Raw genomic sequence first — 6417 nt, 5'->3', positions numbered from 1 at the left:
CAAGAGTCCTACCAAAATTCAATGAGTTTACCATCACCCAGGATAGGACATAAGTCTTTGGTAAAGGTCTCACCATCAGAGAGAAGCGGTTTTACAATTGACTTCCAAACTCAAGACGCTCGATTGTTCACTTCCGGTAATAAAGAAGGAGATTGATTGACCATTGCACAGATAACCTTTTTCCAGAAACAATCACTATCATTGCCAAAACACCAAATCCATTTATTGAAAAGGGCTCCATTTTTTAACCTCAAGTCAGTAATTCTAAGACCACCTCCCAGCATGGGTTTACATATGTCTTCCCATTTGATCTAGTAGATCGTCCTTTCGTCCACTTTACCCCATAAGAATCTAGTAATCATCCTGTTCAAGACCTTGCTAATGGAAGAGGGCATAAGGAACATCGATAAAAAGTAATTGGGGAGACAGCTCGGCACAAACTTAATAAGAGTTAGCCTCCCATCAGCTGACAATAGGTTACTCTTCCAGTTAGCGAGTCTCTCCTTGAACTTTTCCACTATCAGATTCCACAATGATATATTGTTTGAATACGCTCCAAAAGGGATTCCCAGATAAGTAGAGGTAAGGGGGCCCGAAATACAACCAACAGAAGATGACAATGAGTTCAGGATATTAACGCCAAATAAATTGCTCTTCGAGTTTCAAATCCGATTCCAGCTCAAAGGCTCTAAGAACCCTTTTGATGTTTCTGACATGATCCTCTCTAACCATAGCAAAGATAATCAGATCGTCTGCAAATTGTAGATGCAATAAATACAATTCACCATCCACTGAAATACTGTTAAAGAGCTTGATTTCGATAGCCTTTTTGAAAGTCATACGAAGGCCTTCTACAATAATATTAATAATAGGGGCGAGAGCAGACACACCTGACGTAACCCTCTTTTTAGACGAAAGGATTCGGAAGGCATGTCATTAACCAAAACCGATATAGAAGCCGTAGAGATGCAGTTTTATCCAACTACACCACTTTGAACCAAAGCCCATCCTTCTCATCAAGAAAAGAAGGAAAGACCAATCGGAAGTGTCATAAGCTTTCCAGAAATCTGCTTTGAAGATAATGCCCTCATCACCCCTTTTGCGAAACAAGTCGACCATTTCATTGGCGATTGGAGCACTATAAAAAATCTGCTTTCCGAGGGTGAAAGCGAATTGATTATCATCAATAACTTCACCAATGAAGGATGAGAGTCATCGGACAAAAATCCTTGCGAGGATTTTGTACATACTTCCCACAAGGCTAATTGGACGAAGGTATTCAAATGTAGACGGTGAAACCATTTTGGGTATTAAATTATGTTTATAGAGTATATATATTATAGAAGGATGAGAAAATCTCAAAGATTCAAAAATTTATTAATTGAGTTTAATGATAAACGAAATATTTTTTTCCCTTAAAATTCGAATTAAAATAATTATATCTATATAATAAATTACATTTTTTTCTACTAGACATGTGTCAAACAACCACATCAGTGAGACTCCCATGATAACTGTATCAAAATAATACTCTCTTAATGAATTGGATTTATTATTTTAACTGAAAATTCTTTTATATATGCATGTATACATTCATGATCTTTTTCTTGATCAAAGCACTTAATGATTTTTAAAGCATGAATACAATATTTAAAGTTCAGTATCAATAAATTCCATTAGATCCAGCTTAAATATCTTGAGAGTTCTCCCTTAATATACGCAGATTGTCTCTCTATTATTACCTCAAATTCCCATAAAAATAATAGCAGCTAGAAACCCATAAAGGTTCGAAAAGCAAAAGCCAATGCCAAACTGAAACCGAAATTAAAAGCAGGGAGCAGGCCGCCGTGGGTTGGCTTAGCAGCTGAGATATCAGGAGGCAACGCCTACAACTTCCCCCTCTACTCTTCTGCTCTCAAATCGTTGTTGGGTTTCAGCCAGCAACAAATCACACTCTTGGGAGTTGTGAATGATGTTGGGGAGAGTGTTGGACTGCTCCCTGGTATTGTCTGTAATCATTTCCCTCCTTAGATCGTTCTTCTCGTTGGGTTCTTTGCATGTTTCTTGGGATATGGTGTTATCTGGCTTGCTCTTACCCAAACTATTCATTCCCTGCCTTACTGGGCGGTACGTTCACTTCCCATGTCTTATAATTTCAGCTATATGGGTCTAATTTTGTAAGTAATTTTGGGTTTTCTTTACCTTTTTTTTTTGTCTAGTACCTTGCTGAAATTGAACTGATTCTTTGTTGGTGAGATGATGAAAGAATAGTCATCTGCAAATTTTGATTATGATCTCATCATGTGAATTCTTCACGAGCATCGCTTTATCATGGTGACTCCACTATTTTTTATTATTTTGTAAATGTTAGTTTACTTTGCATGTGGTGTGAATGAATCTAAAGTTGATGCAATAAAGAGCGGCCTAGTAGAATAGCTGTATCGGCTGCATCTGAAACCGTTATTACAAAAAATAGCGGTGTGAAGTAGAATCACACCAATAATAGTGGATCGTAGCCAATTGCGTAATAGCTGGAGGCTATTCCTGCTAATTTTTTTTTTAAATTCAGCTCATTTTAAAAAAAATCAACTCCTTTAGAAAAATTAACAACCGCAATAACCACAATAGCATCCATTATGTCCGTATTCGCGATAAATGCAATGCGACCGCAGCCGCAATTTAAATCCCTTTATCCAGTCTCTATGGAATTTGTGAAAACACAGTGGTTCCTTGGAATGAGGCTATTCCTGCTAATTTTTTTTAATTCAGCTCATTTTAAAAAAATCAACCCTTTAGAAAAATTAACAACCGCAATAACACCACAATAGCATCCATTATGTCCGTATTCGCGATAAATGCAATGCGACCGCAGCCGCAATTTAAATCCCTTTATCCAGTCTCTATGGAATTTGTGAAAACACAGTGGTTCCTTGGAATAACAACAAACAAATAGGTCTAGTCCTAATATCTCATGGAAGGAGATGAATTTGCCCTCCTCCATAAGAGCTGCTACATGAAGTTGGAAGAAAATATGTTTTGAGACTTGCAGTTGAATTTGCCCAAAATATCATCAGGTGAGTCATTACACCTTGAAAAGACTGAGTCAGGAGTATGATTTGGGGCTACTGTTATTGGTTAGCAAGTTCATCAATTATTTAATAATAACATAAAGTAAAATAATATCCCCCATCTGTCTAGCAGTTTGTAGATTCCAATTGTATCTTTTTGAGTTAATGCTCTTAAGCCTTGGACTTGTGTATTGATTGATCTTTATAACTGCCTGGAAAAGCAGCCCAGTGCTTATTAGCAGTTTGCAGAACCTGTGGAATTTTATTGCTGTTGATTATGAACTATGCATCTTGAAGTATTAATGTTCCTTTTTTCTTCTACTTTTATGTTTTTATGTACTAACAATTCCCATTTTAAATGCTATGGCAGTTATGGATTGCGCTTGCAGTTGCCTCTAATAGTAATGCATGGTTCGGCACAGCAGTGCTAGTAACAAACATGAGAAATTTCCCCCTCAGCAGGGGTACCGTTTCTGGCATCCTCAAAGGTTATGTCAGGATCAGTGCGGCTGTATACACCGTATTATACAGTTCAATGCTCGAAAAGTCTGCTTCAAAACTACTGCTATTCCTTAGTCTTGGCATTCCAGTTATATGTTTGGCCTTGATGTACTTCATTCGCCCTTGCGCTCCTCCTTCCGGAGAAGACTCATTGGTTCATGTCCATTTTCTTTTCACCCAAGCTGCTAGCGTCTTGCTTGCCATCTATCTTCTCGTACTAACAGTGCTATATGACACGGTTACTCTTAGCGGTGCTGTTTCTTATGTGCTACTTGCCATTGCACTTTTATTCTTGCTTTCTCCTCTTGGGATTCTAGTCAAGATGACACTTTTTCGAGCAAATTCGGGGTCATTTACACCACTGGTGGTTCAATAGAGCATTTGGCTCCGGAAGAAGGTGATTCAACTCTAGCAATTCCTTTGTTGTCATCGTCTTCGTCAGCATCAAATCTTGGAAGTTTCTTTGAAAGTGATTAGTCCCCCAACAATGTGCGCGTTTTTATAAAATGGTCACTGAGATAGATCGATTTTGTGATTTTCCCATTTCTATTTATACTAGGTATTTTTTAGTTTATTTGTTGTTTAGTCCCTTTAGTTTTGTAGTGTTTTTGCATGTTAGTCACCTGTAGGGACTGTTTTGTGATTAACCCATTTTTATGCATGATATATATTTTTTGGTAGATTTATTTTTTAGTCCCGGTAAGTTAGGCGTGTTTTTACACTTGGTCATGTGTAGTGACCTTTTAATTTTATTTCAATTTTTGTGGACTGATTTTGTAATTTTTCCTTTTTAGTTTAATAGTTTTTTAGGCTTATATAAATTGAAAAATTGCCATTAAGTCCCTTCAATTCTCGCGTGTTTTTTGTATTTTTAGTCCCTTTACTATTTTTTTTATTTTGTTTAGATTTAGCCCTTACATTTTGGTTTGTTTTAATTTAGGCCCTATTACACGTTCAATTTGTTCTTTTTTAGCTTGGTAATGTAATATTTATGCAATTAGGTCTTTGTATTTATGTTTTTTACTTTCGTTTTATGTTGTTTTTTTTTAATTTTTATAATTTGTTATTTTAATTTTTTAAATTAGGTTTATTAAATGTTTCATTATTTCGTAGTTTAAATCTTTAGACTTAATTCTTAGATTAGATTAACACTCCAATCAAACTTAGAAATTAGTATGACACTCTAGTTTAATTAGGGAGCAATTCGAGTCAAGTTTGTGCATAAGATGCTCGATTACCCGAATCGATTTCTCGATTTTTTAAAATTTATTAATAATTAATATTTTTTTAAAAACACTTTAGGTTTACTCCTTTTAATAGGTTAATTTAGATAATACTTTGGATTTTGGTCTATTAATTAGTTCTCAACTTAGAAATTATCGATTTAGGTCCTTATTCTTTTAAGTCTTTTAGAACTCGATACTTTAGATATTTGACCTTTAGTCCCCGAACTTCAATTAGAACTTTAATATTAACATAATCAAATAAGTTAAATAGAGTCTCCATTTTTAGTTAGATTTCAATATAGTCCTATTAATTTAGGGAATAATTCGAGTCGACCCTCGAGTAAATATTCGAGGGACCATCTCGGTTATTCGATTCAATAATTGTTTTAAAAATCAAATAGGGTTAATATTATAACCTATATTTAGGTTTAATCCCCTAGGTTCTTATTTTTCATAATTTAACACTTTAAGATAGAGGAAGCCTTAATCTACCCTTAGATAATTAGGATTAATAAAATTTGTTTCATTGCATTTTATTTTTAAACCTAAGGCAATGTTCACTTGTTAGGGAATTAATGGTATATCTCCCACAAGTATGCTCAAGGGGTGACCACTGGTGATTCCCGAAATACGTCGATATCATTTTCAAAACCACATCTTGATTTCCAAAATATTGAGGCAATATTCGGTTATCAAACACAATAGTTGATCTCTAGCGTTTATGCTAGGGGTGAATGCCATCGACTTTAATAAACGAATACCATTTTTAACTTTACATCTATAGTGATTTTCAAATTAAAAAAAGATCGAACTCAAAATTTTCGATTCAAAATATAGGGTAATCAACTAGGTACCAATTTTTGGGCACTTGTGGGGGTGCTAATCCTTCCCCACGCGTAACTGACTCCCGAACCTGATTTCTGGTTTTTCGCAGATGTTAAAACTTGGTATTTTGATAAAAATAAAATGTTTTATTAAAATCACTTAATTTTTATGGTTTCCTAATCGCGCCTTAAATGATTAGTGGCAACTCCTTACATTTTGAAAAAACTCTTTTCAAAGTGAAAACCGCCTTATCGGTATCAGTCTTTCCCCGCCCGGGCGAAAAACGGTGTCGACAGCTTAGCGACTCTGCTGGGGACGTTTTGTTTTTAGAACAACTTGATAGTCGAGCCATGAGTTGGTTACCCTGTATTTAGGATTCTGGAAATTATGAGTTCGATCTTATTTTAATTTACAGTTCATTATGATTTTTTTAAAAGAAAAAAGAGATTTTCTCTCTGGTCAATGATTACACTTATGTGAATTTATTTAGGACTGTTGCATATCATAGCTCTAAACCCGAGCTTAAACCCGATTTAGCTACGTAGAGAGAAATGTCATACCTCATAAGGAGCATTGGGCTTCCTTGTGTGGGTGTGATAAAGTATCTCTGGAAAGCATCCTAAGTTGTCTATCCAGATACCGGATCTGAGGTACACTTTTAGTGGTGTGATCCCCTGAACCGAATCTGGTTCGCAAGTTTGTAATGGGCCATAATCGAAGTCAATCTTAGCAGGTTGTAAAGATGGCTTGGGAACCCTTTGCTAGAACCCAGCCCCATGTAGAGAATTTAGTAAACC

At 35.6% G+C, this 6417-nt stretch overlaps 1 pseudogene; it reads left to right on the top strand.

Moving 5' to 3' along the window:
* Positions 1-1198: 1198 nt before the first annotated feature.
* On the top strand, positions 1199-4046 carry LOC120199727 (annotated as a pseudogene).
* Positions 4047-6417: the final 2371 nt, after the last annotated feature.

Source organism: Hibiscus syriacus, unplaced genomic scaffold (genome assembly GCF_006381635.1).
Source record: "Hibiscus syriacus cultivar Baekdansim isolate YM2019G1 unplaced genomic scaffold, ASM638163v2 tig00000340_pilon, whole genome shotgun sequence".
NCBI lineage: Eukaryota > Viridiplantae > Streptophyta > Magnoliopsida > Malvales > Malvaceae > Hibiscus > Hibiscus syriacus.
Note: the sequence above shows the minus strand (reverse complement) of the source record. Positions and strands in the feature narration are given on the sequence as shown.